Source organism: Dermacentor albipictus, chromosome 2, assembly GCF_038994185.2.
Source record: "Dermacentor albipictus isolate Rhodes 1998 colony chromosome 2, USDA_Dalb.pri_finalv2, whole genome shotgun sequence".
Lineage (NCBI taxonomy): Eukaryota > Metazoa > Arthropoda > Arachnida > Ixodida > Ixodidae > Dermacentor > Dermacentor albipictus.
In genome coordinates, this window is record NC_091822.1 from 158,660,124 (window position 1) to 158,681,257 (window position 21,134).

Below are 21,134 nucleotides of genomic sequence, written 5' to 3' on the forward strand. Positions count from 1 at the left end.
CAAGCACAGCTAATGCACGTCAACTGATGCTTATACCGGTAATGCGTCCAGACAGTGTCACCAATGCTCATGCGGTGCAAAGCATCATAACTGAGGCAAAAAAATAACGCATCTCTACGGTTTGCCGCACATTGCGGCGACCACGTTCTATGGTTTTGGCTGACTAAACAAGCGAAATCAAATTAGGTTAAACTTCTTGGAAAGCCGTCGCGGTTCTACGGGTACCAGTTACCGCACCGGTACCGGTCGAGGACAGTACGTCCATTTCACGTGTACACAACAACAACGACCACAGTTGTACACGGTTGCAGTACGTGGCAGTGACGGAACCGGTAATACAGTTCAGAGTTCTGGGTTCAGAAACTGTGTCGGAAACGCATGGACTGTGAGGGAGGTAGAGGAAGGGTGGGGTGTTATTTTGACCACCTACATGAACTACACTGCAGATAACCGACCAAGTGTCATTCATTCATTCATTCATTCAGTGTGAACACCCCAAAGGCCCTCATTGGAGGTTATTGCGAGGAAGGAGGGGGTTATCATCATGATCATCATAATCATCATCGTCATCCTATTTTTGTGTCCATTACGCCAGGACGAAGGCCTCGCCTCTCGCAGCGATCTCCAATTAACCGTGTCTTGCTCTAGCTGATTCCAACTTGCGCCTGCGAATCTCCTGATTTGATAATACGTACCCCGACGAAATAACTTACCAGTATCATATAACCAATAATAACAAAAGAAAAAGGCAAGGCGATTACAGGATTGAAGTCCTTTGCATCCTGTATTACAGCTGTGTTAGTAAACTGCGCTTTTGTGATAGCTCAGTCACCGCTGTTAAAGTGGAAGCAATTTTAAAGTAAGCCAGACAAGACACAAAGACGGTAAACTGACGGAAATGCCGTTATCAAGTTCCCACAGTAGTTGGCTTTCACGTCGTTAGATTTTCATGGTGTGCACTCGAGCGTTTTCAATTCTTTGTTCGTAAAGTAGAAATATAGATTTCATTTTGAAAGAAACGAAAAACTAAGCATGTTTCGAGAACTCTTCCAGAGTCAGAACAACGAGAAGTGCGAGAATATACCCCCCCCCCCTTTCTTTTTGCCGCCAGATTAGTGAAAATAATGCTTCGAAATGTTACTTTAATAGTCTAAACTGACTTACTTTTGCTTTAGGGTGTCCCTTTATACCTAAAATACAGTGCCACTGCATGGGCGTCTTTTGCGTTCCGCCCACATCGAAATGCGGCCGTTGCGGTTGGAAACCAAACCCGGGAACTGTCGTACGCAGCAGCTTAGCGTCACCACCACGAAACATCAGCACATCAGCTCTGCTTTCTGTGGCAATACAGACAATGCTACGGGGCGGAGCTTTCGCACACACGTCACTGCGACAAGTAGTGTGGCAGAGCTAGACGTTGCTTCATCTTTCGTATTCTTTTGTTGTTTTCTTTAAAGCAGATTCTGAACTTGCGTAGCTTGCAACTTGTGACGGTTTCGCATTTGCCAAAATTCTGAAGAACAAAGTAAAGGAATAAAATTCTAATTTGATGCTCGGCGGTGTATTATAGTATTGCTTTAGATATAAGTGCTGCGTAATCTGTTTATGTTTTCTATTTCCCGGGATAAAAGAAAGCGAAAGATTATGTGGGACTAATTGCAGGAGCAGCTGTCAAACTTGCGCTTTGCCTCCGTACAGCTTTCCCTTCAAACTGCCATGGAAGGTTGTCCGCAAGTTTAACTAGATCAGCACCTCGCATAGACAGAAGAAAATAATTCCTTGCGGTTTGAATAGTGACCTCGCGTGGGTAGACTGAAGCATCGCACATTTGAAGAGAGAGCGCAGGTGACATTTAACACGGTCATGTTTTTTTTCTTATTTTTAATGTAAGGCCATTTCTCCGCGACAGTGCCGACCTTATCAGATGAAGTCATTGTCATAGCCGGAATTCCTTCTGTCACGTCTCAGAAGCTGGTTAGCAGTATACATTGACGACGTAAAGCAATGCAACCCGTCAACACAGAGCACCATAAAAAATGAGTCAGGTTCGATCAGTGAATGACGCTGTGTATGCCAGCAGCAATATTTTTCAAGCAAACATGAAAAACTCGGGAAACACGCTTATGAACTCGTCTGATTCCGTATATCTCGAGTTACAAAGGCATTCTTTTAAGCATCGGAGAACGCAAGCGTTAAGTGCCACGTTGCCAGCAGTTCTTTGCGGGGAGAGTGTTCCTTCTCCAACTTCAAAGCGGTTCCCATTGTTTTCACAGGGATATTAACACACACTCTGGAGTCGTGGTAGCACAGAATCACGCCGCTGGCTGCGATGTTGGTGGATCTAGGCACTCATTCCAGTGTGTGGCTCTCTGCCTTCGTCACGTTTAACGGAAACAGCGGGGCGGTAAACATTGACTCATACGCTCGAACGAAATCGGGAATGTTGCCAACCTTTGTATCGCCGGCTTCTCCGCAAACAACTTTCTCAAGGGTCATAGGATGATACCGAAAGGCGACGCGAAAGAAACGTTCTGTCAATAAAGCTTCTTACGCAAACGTTCTTAGACAGTCAACATAAAAATAAATAAAGAAAAAGAAGAACGAGACAGGAGCCAAGCGGCAAGCTCTGCTGTTCACGCGACTAGACTCGAGTGGATCGATCGAGTCAATCCAATAATGCGAAATAACTTGTTTTGCCGATGGCGCCGCACTGCACAGGACGTTCGTCAGGGAGCGCGTGCAACGAAATTAGTGTACAGACAGAAACGCGCAGGCAGATAAAACAATGAAAGCCCCCTACCTCGATGCAAACTCGATCGCTCCGCCAAGCACAGTTTTGCAGGAAGGGGAACGCATATACACAGACGCGTCGTTCGAGCCAGAACCCCATTAAATCATGCCACGACAGCGGCTCTACCGGCTGCACTGTACAGGTATGGAGTGCCGAGCTGTGGAACATGCGGCACAAGAAAAAAAAAAAGAAAGAAACTTAAAAAAGAAAATGGAGGTGCGTAAGCCGGGACTCTCGGCTTTCGATTCCTCTTACACGTGGCGTCAGGGTCGGGCGCCCAGGGCGTTCGAGGTGAAGAGCTGTCGAATCTGTGCCACGTTAGAATAGCTATTCCAGCAGCTGGGTGGTCGGTATACTGTTAGAAAGTATATTTTCTTTCTTTAATTATGGGGTTTGCGTGCCAACACAACGATCTGATTAGGAGGCACGCCGTAGGGGGGCACTGCGGAATAATTTGGACCACCTTGAGTTCTTTAGCGTGCACCTAAATCTAAGTACACGGGAATTTTCGCATTTGGCCCACATCGAAATGCGGCGGCCGTGTGGCCGGGATTCGTTGCCGCGACCTCGTGCTTAGCAGCCCATTACGACAGCCACCAAGCAACCGCGGCGGGTCTTTTAGAAAGTGTTGTGACCAGCTCCTGTTTTATTTATTTATTTATTTATTTATTTATTTATTTATTTATTTATTTATTTATTTATTTATTTATTTGAGTTGTACAAAGCACTTTTCTGTTGGAGCTACGGTGGAGTTTCAAGAGCTCCAAGAGCACAAAGCTTGCGCTCTTTTTCCAATGAATGTGGTGTTATATGCCACGTTTCTGTCATCATTGCCCCCTACAAAGCTCAAAGGGCATTTAAAATTTATGGAAATTAAATAAACCTCACAACAATTTCTGGCCGCGGAAAGCACGCATTTGTGCGAGAAACAATCAAATGATAATTCAGTAAATTAATTAGTATTGCAATTATTTTGCTAGTAAATGGTTTGCTGAACTATCCAGAACAGGGGAAGACAGTCTTTAGCGTATCAGAAGCCCTACTGTAGGCTTTGCGTTAGGTTTCTAGTGCTTCAATCATTTCTTTTTTCTTTTTTTTTTACAGAAAGAAAGTGAGCGTCCCAGGTTCTAACTAACCATTACTCACAAAGTGGTGCCACAATGGTGTTTAGCAATGATCTGTAACATCAAGACGTATGACGTTATCTCAACACCGCCGTAATAATTAATTGGCAGGTTTGTCGTGTGCCAATGCAGGATGCGGACCTCTCCATAAAAACAGCGAAAAGTCGTACCAAATTTACTTTCGAAGCTAACGAGCTAAGTGACCTTGCTCAGTTAACAGCGCTGACCTCCGTTCGCTTGAGGCGACGTTACTAACAAGGAGCGAAGCGGCATGAACCAGTATAGTGAAACCGGTGGCAAAACTTTATAAAGGCTTTAAAGCGACCATTTTTCAGCTTAAGGCTTCGAACTCCGAGGCAAGAGGAAGCTTCTAAATTGTAAAAGAAGTGCGTGACCTCGTGTCTAGAATAGCGGGCCGGGTTTGGCTTTGGCATACATACACTCACTGTCGAGATTTCCCTGCAAGCCTTCGCGGATTGCGGGAAAGCTAGTTTGGCGTTGGACCAGAAATTATGGGCTGTTAATCGCGAGTTGGATGAAGGCAAGGGTGTACGCAGACTGAAAGAAGTAAAACAAAAAAAAAACAAAAAAAGAGAGGCAATACCCTCGATGTAAGAAAAGAAGTCTATTCGATCAGCTTTGCAGCCAGGCCTCCCAAGAGCGATGCGAATAAACAAACATATCTGCTCTCCCAACACCCGACCCTATAGCTGTCCTTGCGACCAGACGTAGTGAAAGTTTTCGACGCGTCAGGGGGCGAAATATATTGACGTTAGCCACTATATTATGGACGTTAAGCTGCTGCGTCATATAGCGGCAGAACGTCAACCTTTTTACTAGATCGAAGCATGTAGAATGCTCACACAAGGACAACAGAAAAAAAAAGAAATAAAAAACGACCTAGAACTGTTGGCCTCAAGAAAGTGAGTTCAAACTGTTACCCGCACGTCCGTGCAATGTAAATATACGCACAGCGGACTGGCTATGTCGTGACAGTCAGACGGCAGGCTTCAAGACTTGACGTCAAAGCCTGTGACACGCCCAAACAATGTGAGCGCACGCATAGCCGACTCCTGCTGCGTCGTGACGGCCAGTCGATCAGATGGCACGTTTTCAAGATTTAAGGTCAAATCTAAAGATACAATGAAAAACTAAATTTCAGAATAGCTACATTGCGAGGCTACAGATCCGCCTGCAGTCAACAACGTTCTCCTCTTCATCTTTCCCCAGATTTATTATTATGGCAATAGCACATATGTGGATACTCCAGACGCGTCCCTGTTGCACGTTAAAGAGTAACAGTAAAAGGCTTCTTCATTGAAGGGATGGCCTCAAGGCCTGCGAGAGGTGGAAACCGAGGTTGCTAAAATTGATTCGAAGCTGGCCGTCCACTGCAGCGTCTCTCAGTGCCTCTGCCTCGATTTGGAAAAATCAATCAATCAATCAATCAATCAATCAATCAATCAATCAATCAATCAATCAATCAATCAATCAATCAATCAATCAATCAATCAATCAATCAATCAATCAATCAATCAATCAATCGCGCTTATTACAAACGCACTAAACGACCATCACGTTCCCCTCTTTTGTTTTGCAGTGTACTGTGACATGAGGGGACGACTGGACGTTGTTAGTAGGGACTGCATTGTCACCACTAAAACCCGAACACACAAACGTCGAAGTGACAGATTGCGTTCGTTCCTTTGTCATATGAGTGCGATGACTAATTCGCAACGTCTTCTTCCATTTCGCGCTTTTGTTTTTCGGTCCTTGAGGCGTTCATTCCGTTTCTCCTCGTGTTTCATTCGCGGTATTTACGCCGACGGAACCGTGCGACATCTCGCGCTCCAGTCGAAGCGGCCGATATCTCGTCGATTGCGAGCGTCAGCACTTGGGCGCACGGGTGGTACGAGCGGTTAGCCGCATGCCTCTACGCGTATCATCACGAGGGCTCCTTATCGAGCAGCTGATAAACGAGCTCTCGAAAAAGGGGGCAAACGCCGAGCTGACGTCAAGCGTGAGCCGAAATACGACCGGCGCAGCGGCCGTTGTCACCAGTTGAGGAAGCTCCGGAACGGGCTGGAATAGCGCGCGGTTCTCTCGACTCGGGTTTCCTTGGCGCGGCGTCATGTTTTCGACCATTTTGAGACGACCGGCTCGAGATTCCGGGTTCGCGTGAGGACCAAAAGTACGCACTGTTGGACACTTGCACGCGCAATCTTTGCGGCGGGGTGAAGCGGCCTCGGCCGGAATTGTTGATGTAGTCTGCACTGCGACTTCCTCCGCTTCGCTGACGGGGCACGTAACTGCTTTTACCCTTGCTCATGCAGGGTACACTCAGAGAAGCGTCCGACCTCAACGTACCCATAAGGCCGGCATACATTTAGCAAATGCAGTGAACTCTCGTTGTGACGAAGTCTCCTTTTTCGAAATACTGCTTTATTCGACGTTTCTTTCTTTTGCGAGCTCCCGACTCCTTGTGTTGGCATCTTATAGAGCGGATTTTTAAAAAATTTATTGAAGTGAATGTTAGGAGAGGTTGGCGCCTTTATGGTGGCACCGGCTACTCCTTGTCACTTGGCAAACGAAACAAATTTCCGTAAAAAGGGAGAATAGCGACACAAAATATAACACTCAGTAGAACACTGGATGAATAAAAAATATACTGTCCAACTGTACATGAGTCACAAAGCTCTGTGCATTAGTTCAGTCCACGTACACATATATAAAGTCAGATGTTTTGAACAGCCAAAACACACAACACATGTAATACACTGCAAGTACAGAGCAGAATCATACATATTGCGTAAAAGTTGCGATCACCACGTAAACCACTTATGAATCACCAACAACATTTATGTAACTCATTTAGCGTATTCGAATCATCGGATACCTAATATTTTCCCAAAATGTTGGTGTCCTCTAAAAACTTTTTCAGAGCAAGAAGTGCTCTTTTTTGAAGGCCCGCAGTTGGCCACGGGCCAAGTCCGGATTATTAGGGGTGAAATAACGCCGTAATGTGCTTAATACGAAGTGGGAAGCGAGAAATCAGCACGGAAATGCTCGCTGCAGTACGCACGAGGACTCCGTGCATTTCTTCGCGTCATCATGGAAAGGCGCTGCGGAGCCAACTCCGACACGTGGCGGCGTCCGCTCCCCTGATCTGCGTCTTCATCACGTGATCGTAACCGTCGCACGTGACAGCTGCAGTCGTCATGCGTGCGCACAGGATCTCGCCACTGTCATGGCGCCTGTATCGAGGAGCCTCCGGACTCTTCGAATGCACAGCTCGTGTTACTATGGCTATTTCAGTGCCTGCTTGCTTTTAATGAACTACTGCTTATAACGAACTTAATTTGCTGTCTCGATTGTTTCGGTGTAACGAGAGCTTACTGTAGGATTATTGCCGAAATAAACGCAATCTCTCGGCTAGGGTGCCTCGATGCTACCACGTCGGCGGTGCTATCGTGGAAACCTACGCTTGGTTGCACGTCAGCGTGGGTGCGAGGTAAGCGACGGCGGTGGCCACTACGCCGGTGTCAATGAACTCGAAGGTGAACGCTTCACCATTCGGCGCTTTGTCAAGCTGTGTCGCACCGCGGTCGCGTCTGCCTCCTCCGGTCGCGAAATAGCCTGTGGAAGACATCGCTGTTCCAACTATACAGGTGTATTTCAGGAAGAGGCGGACATTACTTGCACAACAAGCCGCAACACCCAGGCAGCTAATCAAACAGCGTAACTCGTTAGTTAGTTAGTTTCTTTGGTTATTCACTTAAGGACGCGCGCTGAAACTGCAGTGTTGCAGTCTGACAGTATTAAAGACATCTCTAGTTAGCACGAATTCCTGAGACTACGTAGGAGCACTTTCCCAATACCCATCTACGAAGTCTGCTAAAAAATGCATTGGCGTTACAGTTATTAGAGAGTTTTAGCCCAGCGGGTTTACGGCCAGCGGAGCGGAGCGGTCTCCACCGTTGCGCCAGCGGAGCGGCTCGCGAAAAAAGAATTTTAGCTCAGCGGATCACACGCTCGAGCGGAGTAAAGAGCGGGGCGCTCTGCTGCCCCACCTAGTGGTTCGAATAGGAGTTACTGAGAAATGAAATTGAATTACGCTTGCTTTTATTATGCAATAAATGTTGAATAAAAATATATTACATGTTCTCAGTGCATTATTTGTTAATAATGTACTGAGTACTAATGTGCGGGTCAGCGCGGCAGTCGCCGTCTTCGATGCAGAACTGCCGGCGTTCATGTTCGCGGCTGCCGTCTTGCATTTCCCATACACGCCCGCGCGCCCTTACGCACGCTCGCGCGCTGCGTATACCCTCCGCTGGGGAGTGCTTTCCAGCGGGCGTAAACGCTGCTCCGTAAAACCGCTGGGCGCCTCAGCGTGGTGCGCATGCGCAGTCGCGTCTCCGCTCGCCCGCTCCGCTCCGCTGGCCGTAAACCCGCTGGGCTAAAACTCTCTATTGTCGTCCCGAACTGTGGGAAGGAGGTTGTTGGAAAACCGCTCATTGGAGCGCTAGCGTACTTCATAGCACACTTTGTGGACATATAGATCTCGGAAGTTTAGGTAATCTGAGGATTTATACTAAGCGTAACCAGGAACTCCTTCACTACTGCTCTGCTTTAAGTTAAAACACTCAACAAGTGTATCGTATAGAACATACAATTTGCAGTTAACGCAGCACCTTGCTTACCGATGTACGACCGACTCGCCTAACAACATGCACTATCCAACGAGATAATATTATTGCGATAGCAATTATATTGGCACTACAGGCGCATTGCTGCCGTCGCCGTTGTCGTGATGTTCCGTATAAAGGCGAAGGGCGATAACATTGTCGTCGCGCACCGTATGATGTATGTGCGAGTGAAATCGTGCGAGGCTGAGCAGACGATCGCGACTCAATCTCGAGCGCGCGCAAGGGATGAAAGCGCGGAGGAAGCGCGCAGTCTTCCATCGCATGCAAGCCACCGGAGAGATGGGGGGCGCTAGATCTACTCCGGCGGCTGCTGCTGCGTATGGTGCGGCCGCGCGGGCCTTATCTTGAAAGAGATCTGCGATGGGGACAGAGTGCGCCGAGTGGTGATAGCCTCGTGCGCGCTGTGCTCTCACCGCTTAGTTCGCGTTGAAGCGAGAGGCGGCGCGAAGGTCAGTTCGCTCGCTGCTGCTGCCGCGCTTACTCAGTCCAGCGTTTCGACAGCGAGTTTCCGCGATCATCGAGAGGGATGTGTTTATCTTTGCTTGCGCGCGCGTGACAAGATACTTGTTAATTAAGTTGGTAAGCGAATGTTTACAAGTTTATAGGGCGATGAAACTATTGTCCTTACTTCGTATAGCTGTCTACTAATTTGCTATCGCAGTGGACGTCTTCGCCATCCGGGTGAAACTGCGATTTTTTGCGACACACAGCACCACGCGGGCAACAGCGGCATTGTGCGCAAATCTCTGCAGCAAACGAGTTTGTCAACATACGAAATGTGCACTGTGCCTCGGTATAGGCGATGCCGCGGTTGGGGTGCGCTTAGATCCCTGACGTCATGCTACCTTGACCAACTGCCATGGAATCTAATGCGGACGCTTCCGAGTAAGCTACGGTGATTTTCACGGAACCATTCTCGTCACGCCGGGCTTGGCACTGGAAATCTCGGTCTAAGTAGCATGACGTTGTAAAGCAGGGTACACATGCCTGCTATATAAGAGGGGTTGGCTTCGGCCTCTGCAGGCGACGCTGCTGTGGGTGCAAGTAACAAGCAACGCACATGATTTGTGTCACAAAGCAGCTGGCTCAACGGGACGTAAGTTGGAACGCCTTATCAGGCGAGTCAGTGCTACTGTTAATTATACTGCGTGCTTCACACAGACACACTTATTTTCCACTTTGACACTACTACGCTGACGCATTAGACTTTAAATGCACAAGCCAATCGATGCTACAGTTTTGAAGGTGTTCGCTAACATATCGTAATGACGCCAAGCGTCGCTGTTTTATTATAATTCAACTAATGCATCCCCAGATATAGGATAGCTTGAAGAAACCGCGTTCCGATGATTTTTGTTCCTTTGACAATGATTTAGGTTAAAAGGACCCCGGTACAGGTATAGCATATTGTCGCTGCTTAATTTGATTAGTTCTAGTAACGTTTTCGAAGAGTACTTAAGACTTAATAGAAAGGCAGTGGCCATGGAGATTGCGCAGGCTCTTTAATGTCACAGGCTTGCACGGGTGTAGACCTTCGCGCAGGACTTGTAGTATTTAGCTATATCTGTTTGTTGGTCTAAGCAGGTGCCCTGAGTTTGACACGCCCGTACATGTGCTCTCTGTGCACGAGCTACGCGTACAGCGCACAGCCTGGTATTGTGTCGTGTCGGTAGTATTGTTCGCAAAGTTCGTATCGTCGTTTGGTGAAATAAATTTTAAATGCGAGAACATTGGCTACCCTACCTTGCTATAGTCAATATGGCCTCGATACGATTAACGCAGAAGGATGAAGAAAATATCACTCTACGAGGAATCGACCTCTGGCCTGCGGCACGCTAAGTATCTATTCTTAGGCATCACGCCATAAGTTGTATGCATGTGTGTGTGTGGGGCGGGGTAGGTGGGTGGGTGGGTGCGGTGTGGGTGTGTGTGCTGTCATCCCTTGTATTATACTACACCTGCATTAGCATGCCAAGCCTGTTGATAGGCCTATCCCCCCACAAAAACGTTCTCTCTCTCGCTTTCTATCTCCTTTGTTCATCAAGCGCTAGGACAGGCACACGAAGGGGGTTTAGAAATGTGTGGTACTTAAGTCCTTCTCAATGCGGTGTGATTTATGGATGACATATGTGATACAAAGGGAAAAACACAGGTGCAGTTTCGCCCGACAGGCGAAGCATCGATTGGGATAGCAAATTATTAGACAGCTATACGAAGCAACGATAGTAGATTGATCGGCCGCATAAACTCGTAAACATTCGCTTACTAACTAAATTAACAAGCATGGTTTCACGCGCGCGTGTGACACCATGCTTGTTAATGCGTGTTAACACACACACACACGCGCACGCACGCACGCACACACACAAAACAAAAACGCATCTCAGCCGATGACCACGGACGTTCGCTGTCAAAACGCGGACGTGAGGAAGACCGGCAGCTGCGGCGAGTGATTGACCTTCGCGCTGCCTCTCGCTTCAACGGGAACTAAGCGGCCAGAACACACGGCGCACGAAGCGATCAGCTATCGACACACCTAGACGCTGTACTGTTTGCGTATCGCTTTGAAGGTATAGGGCCCGCGCGGCCGCGCTCAGCCGAGTCATACACAGGCGCCGCCAGAGTGACGACATCTGAATGGCAACGATGAAATTACGATGACCGAGTGACGGACGGCGGTGCAATGATGACGATGAAATAATGACGGGAGCGACGAGGACAGAGCGACGAAGGCAAAACGATTACGATGCAACCTGCATAAAACGTGTAGCTACGTTGATTTGCTATCGAACAGCAGTGCGGTTCGCGTGAAACGTACACTTGCGATTAAACCTAATGTACCAGGGAAGTATATATGCCTGACTTTAGATAATGGTATTCCGAACGCAACCTGTGCGATGTTAATGGAGACCAGAGAGGAAAGTCGTTAAGCTCTCATGGTTTCCTGGAGTGGACTTCATTTGAGGCATTGTGGGTTATAGATAGATAGATAGATAGATAGATAGATAGATAGATAGATAGATAGATAGATAGATAGATAGATAGATAGATAGATAGATAGATAGATAGATAGATAGATAGATAGATAGATAGATAGATAGATAGATAGATAGATAGATAGATAGATAGATAGATAGATAGATAGATAGATAGATAGATAGATAGATAGATAGATAGATAGATAGATAGATAGATAGATAGATAGATTTCAGCCGCACAGCACTGCTGTCCCAATATAGGTTGGCAATGAATATGCGGACGCGACAGTATATGTCGAGTACTCGCACAAAGGGACAATAAACTGTTAACCAAAGCTGGTAGTCTCCTTCGCTAGCACAATAAAGATTATGTGTAATCTCGTGGAAAGCGCCAAACGTCCGCAGCGAAAGCGACGTGAACGCCATTGCTTATAGAGTAAGGACGGTCGTCCTCTGTTATCGCTACTCCGATTATCGCAGCTCTGACCTAGCGCTTGTCGTGTCGGTTTTCGTATCGCTAGCCTCCGTTTCAGTTTTTTTTTTGTTCTAGCCGCTTATCGCCTATCTGCACAAACGGAGCACTTTGAGTGGATAAGAATGAAAAGCTGGCAGATTCCACAACCTGTGAGGATCGATGTTGTGCGAAGCAGTGAGCCTACCAAGTTAACGAAACGACCATGATAGCACCAAGGCGTATGCGGCTGTTCCGTGACCTACATGACACGCATGTCGTGACCTATCATAAGCGTTTGTCGTACACTCTTGTCATACTATGCCGATTTCGGTACACACCAAGACGAAGGCGGCTGTTTCATGACGTACATGTCACGCACGTCACGACCTATAATTTGTGTTCGTCATACACTTTTGTCATACTGTGTCAAGTTTGGTGCATACCAAGTTAACGAAGCGACCATGAGAGCACCAAGACGTAGGCGGCTATATATATATATATATCGATAGATGACAGACAGACAGACAGACAGACAGACAGACAGACAGACAGACAGACAGACAGACAGACAGACAGATAGACAGATAGAATAGATAGAATAGATAGATAGATAGATAGATAGATAGATAGATAGATAGATAGATAGATAGATAGATAGATAGATAGATAGATAGATAGATAGATAGATAGATAGATAGATACTGTCAAAGTGGCAAACGTTCGCCAAGAAATGCTTCGCTTTTGAAGAATCTGACACAACCTATCTCACCTTCATGGCGACGTTAATGCGGTTAGCACTGACGCAATGCAGCGATTCACCGCTGCAGAGACCGGTTACGATGTATGATGCGTGTATACGCAGCCGGGTTTCTCTCTCACGCATCCCGCCGAACGCGCTGCGCCATCTAGCGCCGACGCCGCGAAGTCCGCGCGTGCGCGAATATGCATCCAGACAAAATTAACTGAGTGCACATGATGCGCGTTCGATCCCTCTCAGCACTTGAGAAATTACTTACCCGCCGTGGTTGCTCAGTGGCTATGGTGTTGGGCTGCCGAGCACGAGGTCGCGGGATCGAATCCCGGCCACGGCGGCCGCATTTCGATGGGGGCGAAATGCGAAAACACCCGTGTACTTAGCTAAATTTAGGTGCACGTTAAAGAACCCCAGGTGGTCGAAATTTCCGGAGTCCTCCACTACGGCGTGCCTCATAATCAGAAAGTGGTTTTGGCACGTAAAACCCCATAATTTAATTTTTTTTAATTACTTAACAATTTTCTTTTCACGTGGAAGAGAGGCACGTCCCCACGGGCACATGCCCAGCAGGCCAAGTTAGCGTGAAGAGCTTCAGATGAAGCGTGGCCCATACCCCGTGACATATACCCAGCGACCCGAATTTTTGCGATGGTTGGTTTCGAACCATGCTTCCTCCGCGCAGCAGCCCAATGCTGTACCCATTACACTGTGGGTGAGGCAGTGACCTAATGGTGAATTCCACTGGCAGATTCGGAGTGGCCGACGAGCTGTGTGCCGGAGCACTCTGCTACGGCGGAGGGAGACATAATGAAGTCTGGGATCTAAACGGCAGGCACCACCACCTGACCGATTGGCAGGGGCGCTAGCGCACGTCCCCTTCCGGAAGTGCCCGGCATTTCCTCGCGTTTTTAGTCGTTTTCGGCCTTTTCGGCTTGAACTCGCGCGCGCGTTGTGTTTAGAAGTTCCGCGCTTCTTTTTAGCCTCCTGGCGCTCTAATGGAAGTCACGCCGCATGTAAGTCTGCTTCTCGCGTCCGCGGTAATTGTGGGTCGGGCACGTCGGAGGGACGCAGGGAAGCCCGCGATCAGTTCGGTGGCAACACGTCGAGACACACTGAAATGCCATGGGAAGTGCATTTCTCATCAGCAAAAGTAAAGGCTGTCAAAATGCGAACTTCCGAAAAGGAGCCGTTGTTACCTCTTCATCCGAACACCGGAGAACGACGTCGTTGACGTTGACACGCGCAACTTTCGGTCTCTTTGCCGGCTGCCGAAGCATGCTGTCGAACGCTTGCTTGAATACACTAGCTTCCGAAGCTTATTCGTCGCTTCTATCCCCGCTGGTCCATTGGGAACTTGAGCTAAATGAGTCGACGACTTCCGCATGCAGTAAAAGCGCGAGTTGGCGATGCGAAGCACCATTCTTTGTTTCCGAGAAACCGCGATTCGCATTCACGAGCGCGCGCGCACCAAAGCGGCACGTTGGCTGTGGGCGGCGTGACATCAAGCGACTTCCGGTTGACTACGTCAATTTTTGCGGAGTAGAGAGCGCTGCTCCGCGGAGTGGGTCTATCGGTAGAGCTGCTCCCAAGAGAGAGAAAATAATGCAGAGAAAGGTAGGGAGGGAGGCAGGGGGTAATGCAGAGAAAGGGAGACAAGCACGAACAAAACGCGTACACTACAGAGCGGTAAGGGACGGCATTCTTAGAGTCTGTCGTGAAGCCCCGTAGACCGCAAGAACCTTACCAGCGCGAGTAAGGCCTTCAACGCGGATGTTCTTTCGGAGCATTGGCCTAAAGCTTTTAGTTCTGAAAGTGGACGATTGTCCAACTGGTCCAGTACTCTGCACATCACTTGTCTCTCAGCACTGTATCGCGGGCAGACACAGATAATGTGTGCGAGCGTCTCGTCGATGTTACATGTGTCGCACGTGGGGCTGTTGGCCATTCCTATGAGGAAAGCATAGGCGTTTGTAAAGGCAACGCCTAGCCACAGACGGTAGAGCATGGTCTGTTCACGTCGTGGTAATCCAGGCGGAAGGTGCATCCGTATGTCCGGAGACAATGAATGCAACCGACACATGGTGAAAACATTTGAGTCCCACAGGGGCAAAGTACACTCACGGGACATCAATCGCAACTCAGCCGCAGCGTCTGTTCGCGAAAGCGGAATGACGACTCGTTGACCACTTTCATGTGCAGATCAGCTGCTCCCAATCCGCCAATGAAAGATACGGGAGACACTCTCCATCGCCCAATGGAATAGACTTGCTATAGATAGTTTTCATGTGACGTCACGGACGCACCTCTCACTGCGCTCGTACCTAAAGATGGCGGCCACGATGACTTCAATGCACTGTATTATCACGCGCACATTGTTTTGCTTACTGACGGTGACTTCTTTTCACCCGTTTATCGCTGTTGACGCTGTGTCGTTCGACATAAGATGGGCCCATCGTGCTGTCACATACTGTCCCGTTTCTTGATTACACTCCTTCTCGACGTGCTAGTACCTAAAGATGGCGGCCGCGATGGCGTCTGTGCAAACTACCTATACAAGGAGCAGAAGAACTACTACCAGAAGTGCTCCGAATCTGCCATTGCAATTCACCATTAGTTGGTAGCAACACGCTTAAACAGAAAGTTCCTTGAAAGTGAGTGAGGTTCCCAAAGAAAGCTAATCGCATCATTACACGGCCCTGAAGTCTGAACGGGTAGATGTTCTTGTATGACCAGACATACTTACTGTCACGCGGGTACGAGCGCGACCAGGCGCACGCACGTTTTCGAAGGTTACAGAACGCGTGCTATGAACCGTGTCACGCTCAAACGAAACGAAAAACGGCCAGTGCAGACGCGCGCAGCTGTGGGACTATTAGTGCAATGGGCAAAGGGCATCTAAGGTTTTAATTCGACTGCGTCGTACTATCAACGTTCGCGTGACTCCGACAATCATCCCCTGATCAATTATATTCGTTGTAGAGACTCCAGATGAGGCCACACGCCAGAGCGCGCTCGTAAATTGGCTAATAGAGGCACTGTACTGCCGCCTCTCTATTTGACATAGTTAAGGATTTCGTTGACCGGCGACGTTTTGGTTCTGGGGATTTACGTCCCAAAACCGCGATTTGATCTTGAGGAACTCCGTAGTGGGGAACTTTGGAGACTTTTTTCCACCAAGGGGACCCTTAACGTGCCCCCAATGCACGGGACACGGACGTTTATGCGTTTCGTCCTCATCGAAATGCGGCCGCCGCGGCTGGGATTCGGTTCCGCGACCTCGTTTTCAGCAGTGCGACACCATAGCAACTAAGCCACCGCGGCGGGGTATGCTTTCACTGTACATTCCTGCAACACATCACTTGTCTCCGCTTCTGTGGTCTCAAAGCTTGGCTCACAAGTGAAACAGTTATTGTTGCCTCCCGTTTTCCTTCTTTTGTGTGTGTGTGCACGAGTAATCGCCGCGAAACAACGCGTGTACGACGCCACCAAAAAGACTAAACTACCACCTCTCATATCTACTGCACTCTACCACTAACCCAACGACAATGGGCGTGTTTGTCTATTCAATACATGTCGAGAGCACCCATCGACACCATGACGTTAAAATGACGTAGGCCGGAACTATTAGATGGCGCTGTTTATTTTCCGGTTTTGCTAAGACAGCCAATCCGGCCGCGTCGTTGACAGAGGCGTGGCCAAGGCGATAGTTTCGCGGAAGGCGAACGTTTCAGAAACGTAAAAGCGAGACAGGATCCAGCCACACAATTTCCTTCACTTCAATGTTCTACGTACAAAAGGCTACAATAAATCAGCATAAACCACACAGCCGGACACCGCATCGCCACACTTGGAGCCGAAGCTATAAGCAGTGCCGCGAAGATACCACTTCGTATAACCTCGGTAGTGTTTCTGGTTATTTACGAGAATTATTTCTTACTGAGCTTCCTTCTAGCTCAATATATCGAAAAGCACACCAATTGCTGTAATGCAGTTCTACCTTCTCTATAAGCCTTTTAACCCTTCGCCGTTATTGTGTACATATTAGAAGCAGGTACTGTCCGTCGGTAGTAAAAAAAAAAAAAAACGACTCGCCAGCGAAGCTGTTGAAAACCACCACACAACTGTTGTAGGGGGTATGCAGTGCCTTCTTAGAGCAATAGCTCTATCACTACAGGTACAAACCCAAAAAACGCTGGTTCCGTAAATGTGACCTTCAAGCTCAGCCAAGGTCAAACTGGGATTTAGCCTGCCACTATTGGAAGCTGCTGCGTACGCCGCGTGGGCGCTCACATCTCGAAAGCGATCTGCGATGCGGACAAAACGCGCCGAGTGCTGGTAGCTCCGTATGCGCTGTGCTTTCGACGCTTCGTTCGCGTTGAAGCGAGACGCAGCATGGAGGTCAATTCGCTCGCTGCTGCTGCGGTGCTGAGCAGTGTCTGTGTGTTGTCCTGTGGTGCAGTTCTATATGCGCTAGTTGCTCATGGCGCCGAGCAGCGTCTGTGTCCTTTTCCAAAGCAAGCACAAGCGTCCTATCGCTCGACAAAGTTGGTTTAACCGCCTTCAACTACGGCAAGTTTTTGCTTCAGATGGCAGTAACGGTAATTTTGACAGCACGGCACCGCTGGTCGTATTGCCTTTTTTTTTCCCCCCCTTAGCCGCTCCTGGTATTCAAGCTGCTCCTCGGGAGTCCCAACTGAGCGTTGCCAACCCATAGCGGTGCTGCAAGAACAATGAAATCAGTTGCTAGGCTGGTTCATTTATGTACTAAAGGTTAGTGGCGTCACTATCCGCGTCGCAAGCTACCGTCGCCGTGACGGCTTGCGCAGCAGTAATCTTTACCGGGAAACGTATGTGGGGAGCGCTACGTGCTTCGCATTGTTATCGGCAGCGCCTTATCTTGTGGTTCAGATGCTTGTTTTGTGCTTGTTCTTTTTCAAACGTATGCTGTTCTATACGTTGTGCGTGCGATTACAAATAATGTTTGCACTTTTCGCTTCACTTTGCCGAGTGCTTGAAGCCTGCTTCACCTCCACCGCGTGTAGGCCCGGTATTGCACTACCTCCGGCATCGGCCCACAATTTTGCCCACGGACATGGGGGAGGGAGGGGGGGGGGGGCGCACGAAAAATGCCGACCAACGAGAGGCGAACGGCTTCTCTGTAATTTTGTCAAACAAAACATGGTGAACACAGTATGTGCGTGAGTAAACTGAAGTGCGGTAGCTAGCTGGGCGAGTCGGTACATCTTCATAACTATTACACACAGCGCGCACTAAAGAAAAAGAAAAAAAGAACGGGGACGAAGAATCGACAAACACGAGTGCTACCTAATCGGGGGTCTATCTAATCAATAAATGAGGGTGACAGGCGCGTAAGCCGGGCATAACTCGCGCTACACAACAAAGAAAAAGCATTTTTAGACACATCTAATCGTTAAAATTATCGGACTTCTTGCTTCATCGCTGCATTTCTTGCTTTGCTTTTGATCAGGGGAATGTTGGTGCGCGGATTTACGCATGTGTGACTTTTCCTATATATACGTGTTTAGACGCAATAAACTTTTCGTCGTGAGTCAGCGCTCGTGTTTGTCTATTCTTCGTCCGAGTTTTTTATTGCGCGCTGCGTGTACTATATAGTTATGAGTAAACTGAAGGCATGGGCAAAGCTGTGCGGTAGAACGCAAGAACTAAAGTTCCGAATGTTTTTTTTTTTCTTTTACACGGTAGCTGTTGTACGCTAGGTTCTGGCGGTTTGCGTGGGTAGGCAAACACTATCTTCATGTGGGCCGATCATGATGTTCAGAGAAGGTCTCAGCTCAATGGCACGCCCCCCTGTGGGCTCGGGGACCTGTAACGCACCCTCGGACTGCCCTTGTCACGTGCCACCTGCGATATTTGCGTTCTACGCAAAGAACGACCGCGCGGCCATTTTGCGCTGTGCCTCACCGATGAAGAGCGAGAGCCTTGCCGTGGAATGGTGCCGACGCGTGCGGCGTGCAGACCGGGGACGGAATCGTTGTCGCCACCGTACACGTTCATTCCGGAACGTCAAAGAGGGACCCCGAAGACATCGACAAATTTGGGTGGACCCTCCCGGTGGACCGCAATCTCATCGTCATTGAGGGCGACCTTAATGTCGATGTGTCTCGTCCCTACGCAAACGTGATTCTTGGCGTTTCTCTTGGAAAGGTTCGGCCTTCAGTGTCACGCCAAGACCAACGTCTCCACGACGCGCCGTTAGTCGTGCATGGACCTAGCGTTCGCTAAGAACATTTCCAGTGTTGTCACAGGGCGCGTGGCCGTCTATCATATAGCGACTATAAAGTCGGCGTGCCTCGATAATGAGGTCGTCAAGTCGGCACTGAAAATTCCATAATTTAATTTAATTTGACGCTTTCACGCGGACTGACACGTGCGGCTGTCCCAGTGCTGCTGCAGTTTTCGACAACGCTGCCCGGACTATCAGGAGATCGCAGAGTGTTCGAGCATGGACTCGCGCGTCAGCGGCTAGATAGAGATAAGGCTAGTCGGGCAGCAGCGGTGCCAGCCTGATCGTGATGTTGCAAAATCAGCCGGAAAGAGATACAGCAATAACTGACGGTAAAGATGGCGATGACGTACTTACATTCTTTCCATTGTCTGTTCAGGGGATAAAAGAATATTATTAACAGTGCCCCATGTTCGCAATGCCGGTGATCTCGGACGATGAAGCATCTAGATGCCGACATTTTACGGAGTGCACCAGGTACACTTTTAGAAGAGGAGTATTATATACTATGCCTAACTTGATGACGTATAATAGGCAACGTTTAGCGCTCTCACCTCCCTACAAGGTCTTACGCAGGTGGTCATATATATATATTTTTCTCAATAGTCCTTTTTATGCATTCTGTAGCGAGCGGAGGAAGCGAAATACTTCCACCGAACAATCCTGTTGTACATATTAAAAAAAAATGAAAGAATAATATGGTTTTTTAGAAGCTTGATCTTTCGCTCAACAGGTGGCCTTACAATCGCAAGCGGGCAGCCTGGACTAGTTGTACATGCATACTGCGCTTTCTGTGTGCGCTAGCCTTCCTGTATAAGCACGTGGATGCAGCTGCTCGTATTGGGCACTCTACAACAAAACGCGAAGAAGAAAAAGAAAGCAACTACGAGGGAAACGCAAGAAAGAAAGTAGAGCGAGGGAGTATATGTGTCGGTACCGGATATGGAGAGTGCTTTTACGACCTCCTATCTGGGATTCCCACAGCTGCCGGCTTGTCTCTTATTAGCGTTTTCCTTTGCGTCGATAAATTTACCGTCGATCTGCGCCCGTTAACCGATCCTTTGGTTTTAGCACGCGCGTGGGCGGGAGGAGGGACGCGTGATCTGCGCGGGTTCCGTCTTTTACGCGTCTCACCTCGGGGCCCGCGATCGGGACACGAACTTTTGATGGATGCGAGGCCGTTTGCCTTTGCTCGCCACGTTCTCGTGCCGTCGTTACAACGTTCGTGAAGAGCGATCGTCGTAAAAAGAAAATGTTTGTGTGTGGGGGAGGGGGCAGAACGTACGATGTGTGTGTGGGAGGGGGGGGGGGCAGAACGTACGATATGCACATTCTGACGAGCCCTCCCTCTCCTTGTGTACTCATACGCCAAAGGGAAGTGCTCACATTTGCAGGAATCGAATAAACATAAGATACATCCTGTCTTTTGAATATATATATATATATATATATATATATATATATATATATATATATATATATATATATATATATATATATATATATATATATATATATATATATATATATACATGCTTCGTCGAGAGTACAACATAACACAGTGTTTCTTGTATAAACGCCGATTTGATAAATTCCCCTGGACCTCTGGGAAGATTGAGGAGCGTGTTGCCCGTCTGTGGCGTTGAAAATGTCTGATACTTGTTGGGCCTTTGTGTTTTAACGTTGCAAAGTAACACATGCTACACGAGCGATGCCACAGCAGAGGGCTTAGGACTCGCGGGCATTATTATTGCAAAAATAAAACGCGATTGGTTGGTTGGTTGGTTGGTTGATTGGTTGATTGATTGATTGAATGAATTTCTGTAACTTGGGCTCCTCTAACGCGTACGCCTAAGAGGGCAGGACATTTCGCATTTCGTCTCGAATCCGAATGTGGCTGCAAGGCCGGTTATCTAAACCGCGACCAGCTGTACCCACAACGGAACACCACAGCCCCTGAGTCGCCGCGTGGAGTACACGAAATAAACAACAACAACAACAACAACAACAACAACAACAACAACAACAACAACAACAACAACAACAACAACAACAACAA

The 21,134-nt window shown here is 48.3% G+C and overlaps 1 protein-coding gene across 5 annotated transcripts in view; it reads right to left on the reverse strand.

Moving 5' to 3' along the window:
• Positions 1-21,134, reverse strand: part of LOC135897467 (solute carrier family 35 member G1-like) — a 49,482-nt gene that overhangs the window by 14,657 nt on the left and 13,691 nt on the right. Inside the window, exon 1 of one of the 5 annotated variants that reach the window (XM_065426087.2) lies at positions 19,630-19,798. The exons of 1 other annotated variant lie outside the window; for it this stretch is intronic. The gene's annotated coding sequence lies outside the window, so the exon portion shown is untranslated. Of the gene's footprint in view, positions 1-2,800; positions 2,822-17,465; positions 17,530-19,432; positions 19,570-19,629; positions 19,799-21,134 lie in introns of those variants that run through there. 3 more of the 5 variants (XM_065426086.2, XM_070534183.1, XM_065426088.2) reach the window with 3 other exon arrangements.